Genomic DNA, 11450 nt, shown 5'->3' on the forward strand with positions numbered 1-11450 from the left:
GCTTTTTTTGTAGAAAAAGCCCAGCAGGAACTCATGAGCATAATAGGCCACACCCAACAGCAGAAACTCATTAGCATATTATGCCACACACTGACAGCACAGCTCATTAGCATATTAGGCCACACCCCATGTTGCCAGAAGTGTGGATATCCAACAACACCCATCTTTTGCTTCTTATTCTGTTTACCTTGTTTGTTGTCAAAACCTAGGGCTTTATTTGGAGCAGGAACTCCTTTGCATGTTAGGCCACACACCCCTAATGTAGCCAATCCTAATGAGTTTCTGCTGTTGGGTGTGGCCTATTATGATAATGAGTTCCTGCTGGGTGTGGCCAACTTGGGAGCCAGCCGGAACTCCGTTCCTGTGTGTTTCTGCCCAAAAATAGCCCTGCTACCATCTTTTCCACTGGGGCACCCCTTTCCATCCAAAAGGGCTATGCTAAGGATCATGGGATCCACAAGAACAAAAGCCATATGGGATGGCAGCAGCAGTAAGGAGGGAAATCAGATGGCAAAGTTAGTGGGATCTCCAATCCAAAGGTCCCGGAGAAAGAGGAATCATGTTTCACCACCCTGGGGAAGAAAGATGTCCGTGACCTCTTTGGCCTTCAGATCTTTTAATTATCCTTCTGGTCCTGAAGTCCTTTCCCTCAGCCTGTGCAAGGTCATTTTCCAGCTAGATCTTAACTCCTTGCTGCACTCGCCCACTCAGAACGACTTAACTTTTCATATACCTGGGGAAGCAGTTACAGCTGCTGAGTGCAGAGAGCTGATTGGATAGCCCAGCCGACCATCCCGCTGTTCCCACCCAAGAGGGGATTAATTGGGCCTCTTAGAGGGTTTAAAATGGGCCTTTTAAAGTGACTCTGGAAATGAATAGAACTGGAAGGGAGGCAGGAGAATCCTCATTCTTGAAGGAAGGTACATTTCTGACATGCCTAACCCCTCACTCAGTAAGATATCACTGCTGCAATAAGCATATCAAAAGTCTACCAAGATCAAATGAGCTATGGGAATGCTGCAAAAGGTATTAACAGAATAGCTGTAAAGAAATCCAGGCAGTTTTGTGTCTCATCCCTCCTCCAAAGAATGATTCTGGAGTGGAAAGCAAGAACACAAAGCTGGGAATTAAAGCCAGACGTGTTTATAGAGTAATGGGACATCAAGGCTGAAAATTACCCGAAGGAGATCTAGTCTAACCTTACCAAATTCCATATTTTAGCCCAAATGCCACAAATAATATGTTCACAGTGTCTAAATCAGTAATTTCCAGACTCTCTGCCATGGCTCTCTGCTGTGCTGTGAAAGAACTGCTGGAGTGTCATGAGATATAAATTAAGTAAATAATGGAAAGCTCCAGTGAGCTCAAGGGGAGCTCACTGACAAAAAGGTTGCCTGTTGTGTCTCTGCATTAGGGTTGCCAGATGCCTATCTACTGCCAGCGAGGGGCTCCATTCTGCTGCCCAGGATCTTCTGGCACATGCCCGAAGCACGCACGCACCATGATGACGTCATCCAGAAGTGACATCATCGTGTCAGACACGTCATGCAGGGGATGCTCTAGCATCTGGCCAAAAGCTCTATGGTCACCATAGAGTTTTTAGCCAAATGCTAGAGCATCCCCCGCACGATGTTCCTGGTGAATGATGTCACCTCTGGGTGACATCATCATGCCAAGCATGGAGGGTACAGTGGGGCTTTTGGGGGGTGGGGCTCCCCCCATCAGCCAGCTGGTCGACAATAGATTGGGGACCCTGAAATGGTGGGAATGCCACCCCCATAAGGGGGATGGCAACCTGCATAGTTTTCGTCAACTTTCCATCTTCACCCACATTTCAAAATGAATAATACTGCGTTTCTTCACCGAATCCTTTAAATGACTTTTAATGCAGACACACATCAAAACTATCCTTTCTCAAAGGAGGCTGACCATTGTATCTCTGCAAGAATAACTTATCTGGTCACCCATACACCCCAAGGGAAGTAGGTAGGCATATAACAATTCCTCACCAGCCTTCCATCTTTTCATTAAGGGGGGGGGGGGGGGGGGAATTCAGCTACCAGAAGTCTGGAAAGCAGTGGCATAAATTATCCTCATGATTGCGTATTCTCTGCGCTACCAGCACTGAAGCTCATGGAGAGGGTCACAAGCATGATTGATCTAGAGCAGAAGTGTCGGACATTAGGTCCAAGGGCTGGAACTGGCCCATCCAGGGCTCTTATCTGGCCCTCAAGCAACTGGGGCAAGGGAGGGAACGGAAGGCTGCTCAGGGAGAGGGGAATGAGCGGAGCCACTCCAATTGTGGCTTCAGCATGATGGAACAACCTCTTCTGCAGCAGTCAAGCAGAACCCCCTCGGTTCAGTGACAGCCTCACTGGTAGTTTGGGAGCCACCGCAGCCACATTTCCTGCCGGCTCAGGGTTCCAAGGTGAGGGTGCATGCCTCTCTGCTCGGTCTGCAGCTCCAGGGATGCTGTCCCAGATGGCTGCAGGGACTAGCGTTTGCATGTGGGGGGTGCAGAGGATCCTCTGCTGGGTGCTGGCAAGCCAGGCCTCCCACCCCCTTGGACCGCCTGGTGATCTTCAGCCATAAGTAGCTGCTGCCTCGTGAGGGAAGGGTGCTGGCAATCTCTAGTTATACTGGTCTCTGAGTGGCTGGGGGCTCTGCCACATGCACGGCCTTCTGCCTGCCATGCCCGCTCCCCCATTAGATGACCAGGCAGCCTTCGACCTGGACAGCTGCTGCTGCATGGGGGTGGCACAACGTCAATCCCCAGCATTCCCCCACCATGGATCCCCTGACGGCCTTGGCCAGAGGCAGCCACTGCCACATGGGTGTCTCTGGCTTATTGGGCTTTACTTGGCCTTAGCATTCCCCTGATGGGGGGTGGTTTGCCCATTTTCGGGGCCCAGATTCACCAGCCCTAATCCGGCTGGTGGGGGATCCCCGTCCCCAAAGCACCCTGTTCGCATCAATGCACCCGAAGCAATGACATCATCCAGAGGTGATGTCATCACACAGGGAACATTGTGTGTGGGGGACAGTTAATAATTTAAGGAAAAACCATAGAAGTGCATGTGCCAAAGAACTCCAGGACAAGGACCAGGACTCCCTCGCCAGCGGCCAGGTAAGACCTGGCAACCTTGCTTGAACTGGGACCTGCCATGCACGCCGCTTTGGACCTGAGCCACTGCCCCACTGCTTCTGCAGGTGCAGGGGGTAGTTCAATGTATTCCCAGCCCCTTTCCATGGTGGCTTTGGGGGGGGCTTACAATGCCCAGCTGCTTCCTGTGTTTACCCTGGGCCCTGGGCTCACAGCATAAGCATCAGGAAGGGGTTTGCCCCCCTCCAGGTAGCTTGGGAGCATCTGCCCAGCGCTGCACTGCTGGCTCTCCAGTCTGCCCATGCAAGTTTTCCTCTGCTTCCCCACCACCGCCCCGGGCCATGGGGCCTTCCAGTGAGGACACACCAAGTCGGAGTTTACCAGCTGCTGTCCTTTATAAAGCTTGTATTTCCAGTACCTGGCATTATGTTTTATGGCACACATGGCCTGGCCCAGCTAAGTCACATTTATGTAGGCTTGCCAAGTCCCCCCGGGGGGAGGGGAAACCCCCGCCCCAGAGGCCCATTCCTTGCCACCAGCGGATTGGGCCCCGGGGGGGACCCCACCCCCACGTGCATGTCACCAGGAAGTGACTTGACGACACCGGGCATGCTGGGGGCGGGGCACGACCATCCGAGGGAAAACTCTATGGTCTTTATTTCATATTTTGTATATGTTTGATTGTATATATTTTTACATGTTACCCAGTATGTTCTATTTGCATTAGACCTCTGAGGAAGGCCTGTGAAGGCCGAAACGCGTTAGGTCTATTTCATCAGCCTTTGTATTTATATATTTGTATATGAGGTATGAATGGGCCCTTATTTGTTATTTTAATTTGTCTTTAATAAATACATGTATATTTTTGTATGTTTTATAATTAGATTTTTAGAGTTGGCCCTTTTCTATTCTTGACTAACCTTTTTAGGTTCTGAATTCTAGGTTTTAGGTTCAGTTTTTTTCCCCTTTTCCCTCTTTTGTAAGTCCCTTCTACCCATACGCCACTGTCCCAATTCAAAACAGGCCTCATGAAGCTGCAAAAGCACATCTGACTAGCACACCTAATGGCAGATCTGAAGCTGACCGAAGCTCATACAGCCTCCAGGTGGCACCTGGAGATCTCCCACTATTACAATTGATCTCCAGATGACCAAGATCAATTACTTTGGAGAAAATGACTGCTTTGGAGGGTGGAGTCGATGGCATTATACCCTGCTGAGGTCCCTCCCCTCCCCTGGCTCCACCCCCCAAATCTCCAGGTATTTTCCAACCCAGAGCTGGCAACCCTACAAGGACTGTATAGTTAGACCCTGAGTGCCTCAGCAAATGGAGATGATCTAATCTTCTGCATTTCTGTGGCTCTGCTGGAAAAGACGGACAATGTGAAGATTTGTCTCACTCTGTAAGGGGATCTTTGTTCTTCACAGCGCAGATATTCCTTTACCAGACTTTTCTGGTAAATTAAATTCAAAGAGTCCCTTTTAGTGAGACAATCAGTGTGTCAGATCAGGGCGAAAGCTTTGGAATCATCTTTGTAATGCTCTTGAGGATATGACTCCTCAAAGTCACTGAGGAGAAAAAACAAAGTCTCTGCAGCCTAACAAATTGGGGGGGGGGGGGTTGCATGCAGCTTCCTACACACTTGATAGCTCATCATCCCACTCACGGAATCAATGTAAAGTCTAGATCAGACAACTTTGTAATGTCTACAGCTCTTAATCTGCTATGATTTCCGCGAGGTCCTACCTTCCCACATGTGTCTTCTGTTATTCTTTCTGCCAAATGTTATCTCACATTTCCTCCTAGGAGCTCAGGGTGGCTTTTATGATTCTCGCCTCCCCATTTCATTCTCACATCAGCCCTGCAAGGTACGGCAGACTGACAGAAGGCCGAAGGTCACAGAAAGAGTTCCCGATCCTAAAGTCACAAGCCATGTATGTCCTACAAGGATTTAAGAAGGAAGAAACTAAAGGCAATTCTCACCCACCCCAGCTGAGTGGCTGTTTACAAGCTCACCCTAAAACGACACAGGAGATTGAGGCTTGAGTAGATGTGGGGGAAATCGCGTGAAGCTGCGGGGCAAAATGCGGCTGCATAGCAGCTTGTGTGAAATTGACACATACCATCAGGGCAAAAGGGAAGCGCGAGCGTGGAGCAGCGCTTGTGGGAAATCGGCCAGAAACAGGGAGGGAAAACAAAACAACAGAAAGGTAATGGTCCCACTCCATCTAGTCCCTTCACAGCTCACAGTAGATATCACTAGATGGTATCTTATTGCCTGAATAGATTTCTATTGGTTGGTATTTCAAGGTGCTGACTGAAGATGAAGAGTAATAAAGTGGGAGATGTATGTTATATAGAGGGGGGAGAGAACAGAAGAGAGCTGTAAAGCTTTGGGGACCAATAGCAATATCCCATAATGTTGTCAGCATTTACAACCTCTGACGCTTCTTCTTCGATGCTTTGTGAAATATGTATATGGGGAGAAGTCTGAAGCGCTCAGCCTAATCTATTGGCTGTTGCTTTTTAAATAGTTTACAGGGCTGGAATTGAATGTGGTAAAACGCACCTGGAAGAGATGGTTTTCAACTGATTGCATGACTCACCAGAAAAGCCCTCCAATCAAAGGGTTGCAAACGACCAGTGCATCTGTCTTCTTGTTAAGCTGCCCTTGGGCACGTAGCAACTCCCATCCTTTTCTGACAAAGCTCCAGTGATGGCTCTGGGGATGGATGAATGCCCAAAGGAGAATGGTGGTCTACAGAGCGTGTCAGGACTCAGAGACATAGCTGGTCTTGAACTCATGACCTGAGGTATGGCACACATGTTTTGCATCACTTTGGCTGTCAATGCTCCCTCTAAGCTGTGGAGTCTTGTGAGCAAAAATTCTGCTTTGTGAGCTACTGGCATCAAAGTTGTGAACAAGCAATTTGGTTACTGCATAAATTAGTTTGCTCTGGAGCCCTCCTTCCTGAGCTAAGAAAAAATGTGTGAGCTAGAGGCTAAAAAACTGTGAGCTAGCTCACACTAACTCAGCTTAGAGGGAACACTGTTGGCTGTCTATAATAAAAAGGGTGTTGGAGGAAAGGCAGCATGGTATAGCCCAGTCTCACCAGATCTCAGCTGCTCAGCAGAGACAGTACTTGGATGGGAGTCAATGGTATACCATCTCTGCTTCTCACTTGCTTGGGTTGTCATAAATGGGTTGCAACTTGATGGCGCATATGTACCAAAATGTACCCCTCTTGGGGGAGGGGGGATAACCAAGAGGATGGCTAAAAGTGTTCCCTCTAAGCTGAGTTAGTGTGAGCTAGCTCACAGTTTTTTAGCCTCCAGCTCACACATTTCTGTCTTAGCTCAGGAAGGAGGGCTTCGGAGCAAACTGATTTATGCAGTAGCCAAATCGCTCGCTCACAACTGTAATGCCAGTAGCTCACAAAATAGGATTTCTGCTCACAGGACTCCACAGCTTAGAGGCAGCATTGGTGGGGAGGCTCTGGAGGTAGACCCCTTCAACTGCATTCTCCACATTTATGATTGACCAGGATATGCCACCATGCTGGTACTGCACAAATCTGTGCCCCGTGCGTCCCTGGGGCCCGACGGAGGACACACAGGCGGAGTCGGATAACTAACTATTGCAGTTAACAGGAGGTACAGAACGTAAAATGCCTAAGCATCTGTTAAGCCAAGATGCTCTCTGCCCCAGACAGGAAGGTCAGAGGATCTTATACCCAAAATGACATCACACAGATTTACAATTCATAGGAAGCATCATTGGTCCCAGGTGTATTGGCATCATATGAGCTGGCACTCTTCCATTGGTGTACCACAACTTGGGATAAGGTTACAGGCATTTGCATTGTTTAGTTGACCTAGGAACATTAAAGAATATTGAGGTCTTCATCTGGAGTTCTTCAAGGTCCTTTACATTTGTATAGAAGGGGAGCTTCCCAGATAAGGTGTGACTCTTGACACAATATTTGGGCTCTTATTAGACATCCTGGTGCCTGGCACTAGAAAGAAGGATGCTGTTTTGGAAGATGCAGGGCCATTGCTGTGTTGTTCTAATGCAGAGCAATGGACCATAAATCGTCCTCCAGAGAAATTCAACAGCAAAGAAGACTGTGATTGACCAAATGGTTTCGGTTTTAGGCACATTCCTGTTTTCCTGCTTGCTGAGCTGGCTCAAGGCCTTTCACACAGACACACTCTCGTTTCTAAAGTCCTGCTAAATCTTCTGAGCATTGCCCATATAACTACTACTAATATCAAACCTATTGGGCTAACTGATTAGTACGTCAGGAATAAACAAGAATCAGATTGTCTCCTTGCCCTACACTTGCAAATGGCACTCTAAGTTTCTGCCTTTGCATAGTGCTGAAATCTGGTGGAAAGTATCAAAATGTTCAGTAAAATATGCCACTAGAGCTCTAGTCAGATCAGTATACCACGTATTGAGAAACTGTCATCACCACTTCCTTGCTTCTCGCTTATGCGCGCTTTATTAAAGTTGAAACTTTGGCTCAAGAGTTGTTATTTGCAAAGGAAGTAAGACATATACTAAAGGGGGATCAATGTTTTATGCTGCTAAGCAGTTCTTCAAAGACAAGGAAAATCCCCTTACTAAGGTGCTTGTGCAACTGATGGGGTATTATCAATGACTGGTCACTACAGTGGTCATGTTGCTTACTTCGGGGGGAAAAGCAGTGCCAGATGTCTTTATCATTCACTGTGTCATTCATCACCAACATCTGGTTGCAAAAAACCTCAGTGATTGCATGTACATTATTACACATTGTCGTTACAGCAGTGAATAAAATTAAAGCCTGTGCTCTCAACGATCAACTGTTTGGGAATTCTGTGTTGAGAATAGGGTTACCAGTTTCCCCCCCTGGCCACTGGCAGGGGATAAGGGGGTAGGATTGCTAGATCCAGGCTGGGAAATGCCTTGTCATTGGTCAGCTAGTGCTCAGTGATAGTAAGGACTCCTCAGAAGAGGAAGGGCCTTGCGTAGCCAGCCCAGAATTGACAAAAGCTAACCAGCAACAAAGTGGGATGCAGGAATGAAGACAGCCAGCAGCTGATGCATAGCCACCGCCACCCTCCAGCTCTGATTCAGCAGGTGGTTGGCCATTCCCAGCCCTCCAGGGTCACCTGTACCTTTAGAATGCTGCAGAAGGAGTCTGAGAACAGAGTTACAGGCAAGACATAGGTTAGATGATGAACCACCAACAGTGCCTTGGCTAATTCCTGGAAGTCCGACCCTGGGCTGAACAACACTGCCGAGTCAGTACACTCCTGAAGATTTGAGGATGGAGCCTGAGGAACATAAGGACCACAGTGGGGCCCAATGCCACAGAGTTAATTCTCCAAAGCACCCATTTTCTCCAGGGGAATGAGCCTCTGTAGTCTGGAGATGAGCTATAATTCTGGGGGATCCCCAGGTCCTACCTGGAGGCTGGCATTCCTAGGTGAGAGTGATGAAGATTTCAAATTTATTTATTTATTTATTTTACTAGATTTATATGCCGCCCTCCCCAAATGGGCTCAGGGCAGTGTACAGCAATTAAAATAATACAATTAAAATGATGTTAAAATAACAATTTGCACATAATAATCTCATATCATAAAATACCATGTAAACAGAGAGATCAGGTGTCAAGCAGTCCAATATCTAATCAGATGTCCAGTCAGGACCAGGCCACTGATGGATGATTGGCCAAAAAAAGCTGGGGAGGGGGAGGACATTCACTGCCTCAACCAAATGCCCAGTGGAAGAGCGCCATCTTGCAGGCCCTGCGGAACTGCAATAAATATTTGCTGCTTCATACTAAGGTTCGTAGGCTATGAAAAGCATGAGATGCTTTTATGACCTTTTTGACATTGTTGTGGAGTTTTCTGCAGGCATGAATGCTTTGCTCAGTGATGAACTCAAAGAGATCAGGCATGACATTGCTTATTTATCAGAACTATTTGCAAACTTAAATGAAATGAATTTGCAGTGGCCAGGAAATGAGGTCAAGCTTATTAAGGCCAAATTTGTCATCTCTACAATTATTTCAAAGTTAATTCTATTCAATTGCAATATAGGGCATTGTGAGCTATACCAATTTCTGAGCCTGTCTGAGCTAGAAGAGATAGACGGGACAGAAGATGATGATCTGCAGGTTTTTTGTGACCCTTTGGATATGCTGCATGAAGATATGTCTGAGTGAGTTGAGGATCTTTTCTATGAAAATGCCAGATTGGAGGATAAATCCATTTTCAGATACTGAGGAAGCTGGGTTAGTGGAGGAAGAAGTAACTGAGCTACAAAATGACACTGAGGTGAAGCCAAAGAGATAATACCAAGAGTTTTGGTTACAGAAGGAAATTTCTTATCACTATCCTGCACTATGGACAGTGGTTAAGAAACTCCTTGTTGCATTTCCAACATCATATCTAGTGGAATGTGGTTTCAGCTCTTCAAGCTAAGAAATCAGCTCCAGATTAAGAAACATGAAGATTTAAGATTCCTGCTAAGTGACTTTAAACCAGACATTGGGAAACTGGTATCACTGCATCAAACCCATTCATCACAGTAACGATTTACTGAGTAGTGAAATAGTTACAAAATGTGGTATCTAAGATTCTTGCTAAATGACTATCAGACTCAAACAGCTGGCATCATTGGATCAAGTTCATCAATTTTGTTGAATAAATTGGATTTTGAATAAATGTTCAATTAATTATTTTTGTGAATTTTATTGTTATTATCTTTCTTAGTGGGTCATGCAAACCTCTATTCTGAATTATGTTTTTTATAGGGCAGAGTAGGGGGCATGGGATGAGTTTATGGAACCAGGGGGGCAGTGGCCTGAAAAGGTTTGGGAAACTCTGTGTTACATGGATTTAGTTTATACTTTGGCAGGCAGACTCCCCCATCTGGCCAGAATGGAGGACTGCAGGTAGATCTACTGCAACCAGTAGTCCAGACCTTACTCCCTGACCTCTTTAAACGCTCACAGGTCAGGGTCTGTTTGCTGATCTAAGCACCAAAGAGACTTATTCTCCTTGAATATGTTTGGCTTTGCCTTCTCATGTACCCAGAAGACTGTCATAGAATCATTAGTCTGAGGCAGTGTCCACTCCACATACAGGCTGCATCTACATATTGTTGTATATCGTACTGTAATTAGCTCTTTTCAGACATTATGGCTGCAGTCAGACGGCAAGTTTAGTGCAGTCTGGCTGTGTGTCTAATTTAATCAGGTGTATCTAGTCATGGAGAGTTTTGATCAGATGTCCCACCCTTAACCACCGCACTGTGCACTCACACCATGGCTGATCGATCAAACTGCAACCATGGAGAGAGCAGGCAGGTGGGCAGTTGTCTTATCTGTAGGCCCTTTCCCCTGACAGGACAAATTGTTTAACAGGACAAATTGTTTAAAGAGGAGGCAAGCCGAAAACACAGTGGCAGTCTGTCCCTCCCCCCAGCTTCACAGCCCGGGCACAGAGGTGCAGTTTTGCACACATCACTAACTACTGTATTTTTGTTTTGTTTTTTAAAGTGGTGGCTGGGAAAAACAAAAGAGACTGGTTAGACCTGCCTGACGGCTTGGATTCGCAGCAGATGGATCAGACAATAGGAAATCTGGTGTGAAACCAGCTCAGCCTTTAAGGATTGGATTTTCACAGGTGTCAAATAAACACATAGTAAAGGAGGCGGGATGGGATGCAGATGACTGGGGAACGAGAGACAGCTGTTGCTGTCTGAGCATGAATTTTAAAACAGGAAAGGAACAGCAATGGCACCAGGTCAAACTGCACATCTGACTGCAGCCTTTAGACAGGCTAATGTGCACAATTTTGGAACCTGTAAAGGTCACAGATAGGCCAGATAGTGTGATCCTGTTTCCCAGCCCACATGCTCATTTGCAAACTGTCTGAAACATATGCAGAGGACTATGACCATCCCTCTTATGGGCTGGCATCGGGATTTTAATTTCTAGTGGCTTCATAATCCCCGCAACCTCAGATTTTATCATGTCGATCACAGAATCTGACTTTGTGTTTATGGTCTTGAAATTGTGTTGGCCTGCCTTAAGCTTTAGGAAGTAAGTAATTTAACAAATTGAAGGAACAATGAGTGATCCTATTCTTTGGTAACTGCTGATTCCTATTGAGTTTTACTCAGGGCTTTTTTTTGGGGGGGGTGCCGAAACTCTCAAGAGGGAAATGAAGTTTTTCAACTGTATACTGAAAACTCATGAACTTTTGAACATTTTAAAAATATTTTTGTTGAAGAGGTTATGGAACTCCGTTCTGGCACATTCCCCCAGAACCCCCCCCCCCGATTTTC

The sequence above is a fragment of the Gekko japonicus genome, unplaced genomic scaffold (assembly GCF_001447785.1).
Source record: "Gekko japonicus isolate JY-2015 unplaced genomic scaffold, Gekko_japonicus_V1.1 scaffold2835, whole genome shotgun sequence".
Taxonomy (NCBI): Eukaryota; Metazoa; Chordata; class Lepidosauria; order Squamata; family Gekkonidae; genus Gekko; species Gekko japonicus.